Genomic DNA, 1,552 nt, shown 5'->3' on the forward strand with positions numbered 1-1,552 from the left:
GGAGTGAATGAGTGCCAGGGAGAGAGGGACATTAACAAAGAGAGCGAGAGAGACCAAGCAAGGAAGCGGAACGAACAGCGAACCATGGTCACTTCATCATGAACTGCTTTGGTTGCACGTGGATTTTTCTCAACGGAAATGTTGCAGACGGAAATCTTTGTTCTCCAAACATGAACTAACGTTGTTAGTTCTCATTTTACCTCTTTTGTTCTAAATGTCCTCAGAGGCTGGACAATTCAACTACAACAAGACGAACATGTGTTCCCATATAATCTAATTCTGTCTGAAGACTCTGAAGACTCAAGATTCTGAAGACTCAAGATTCTGAAGACAGCTATACGGATTACTATTACTTTGATCTGCCTGTAGTCATTATAGACCCGTGTTAACTGGACCTGTCCTGGATCAGCCTGTAGTCATCATAGACCCGTGTTAACTGGACCTGTCCTGGATCAGCCTGTAGTCATTATAGACCCGTGTTAACTGGACCTGTCCTGGATCAGCCTGTAGTCATTATAGACCCGTGTTAACTGAACCTGTCCTGGATCAGCCTGTAGTCATTATAGACCCGTGTTAACTGGACCTGTCCTGGATCGTTCTGTAGTCATTATAGACCCGTGTTAACTGAACCTGTCCTGGATCGGCCTGTAGTCATTATAGACCCGTGTTAACTGGACCTGTCCTGGATCGGCCTGTCGTCATTATAGACCCGTGTTAACTGGACCTGTCCTGGATCGGCCTGTAGTCATTATAGACCCGTGTTGACTGGACCTGTCCTGGATCGGCCTGTAGTCATTATAGACCCGTGTTGACTGGACCTGTCCTGGATCGGCCTGTAGTCATTATAGACCCGTGTTGACTGGACCTGTCCTGGATCGGCCTGTAGTCATTATAGACCCGTGTTAACTGGACCTGTCCTGGATCGGCCTGTAGTCATTATAGACCCGTGTTAACTGGACCTGTCCTGGATCGGCCTGTAGTCATTATAGACCCGTGTTAACTGGACCTGTCCTGGATCGGCCTGTAGTCATTATAGACCCGTGTTAACTGGACCTGTCCTGGATCGGCCTGTAGTCATTATAGACCCGTGTTAACTGGACCTGTCCTGGATCGGCCTGTAGTCATTATAGACCCGTGTTAACTGGACCTGTCCTGGATCGGCCTGTAGTCATTATAGACCCGTGTTAACTGGACCTGTCCTGGATCGGCCTGTAGTCAATAGACCCGTCATTTAACTGGACCTGTTATCGGCCTGTAGTCATTATAGACCCTGGACCTGTCCTGGATCGGCCTGTAGTCATTATAGACCCGTGTTAACTGGACCTGTCCTGGATCGGCCTGTAGTCATTATAGACCCGTGTTAAGACCCGTGTTAGACTGGACCTGTCCTGGATCGGCCTGTAGTCATTATAGACCCGTGTTAACTGGACCTGTCCTGGATCGGCCTGTAGTCATTATAGACCCGTGTTAACTGGACCTGTCCTGGATCGGCCTGTAGTCATTATAGACCCGTGTTAACTGGACCTGTCCTGGATCGGCCTGTAGTCATTAT

The 1,552-nt window shown here is 48.5% G+C and overlaps 1 long non-coding RNA gene across 6 annotated transcripts; it reads right to left on the reverse strand.

Annotated features, from left to right (window-relative positions):
- Positions 1 to 356: 356 nt before the first annotated feature.
- Positions 357 to 1,531, reverse strand: LOC127908029 (uncharacterized). 6 transcript variants are annotated; one of them, XR_008065963.1, is made up of 4 exons: positions 1,384 to 1,531; positions 866 to 1,194; positions 631 to 677; positions 357 to 395 (listed from the first exon to the last, which is right to left on the reverse strand). It is a non-coding gene; the product is annotated as an uncharacterized LOC127908029 (long non-coding RNA). The 6 variants fall into 6 exon arrangements; XR_008065964.1 differs by lacking the exon at positions 631 to 677; XR_008065965.1 differs by lacking the exons at positions 357 to 395; positions 631 to 677 and adding an exon at positions 449 to 489.
- Between the last annotated feature and the right edge of the window lie 21 nt (positions 1,532 to 1,552).

The sequence above is a fragment of the Oncorhynchus keta genome, chromosome 16 (genome assembly GCF_023373465.1).
Source record: "Oncorhynchus keta strain PuntledgeMale-10-30-2019 chromosome 16, Oket_V2, whole genome shotgun sequence".
NCBI lineage: Eukaryota > Metazoa > Chordata > Actinopteri > Salmoniformes > Salmonidae > Oncorhynchus > Oncorhynchus keta.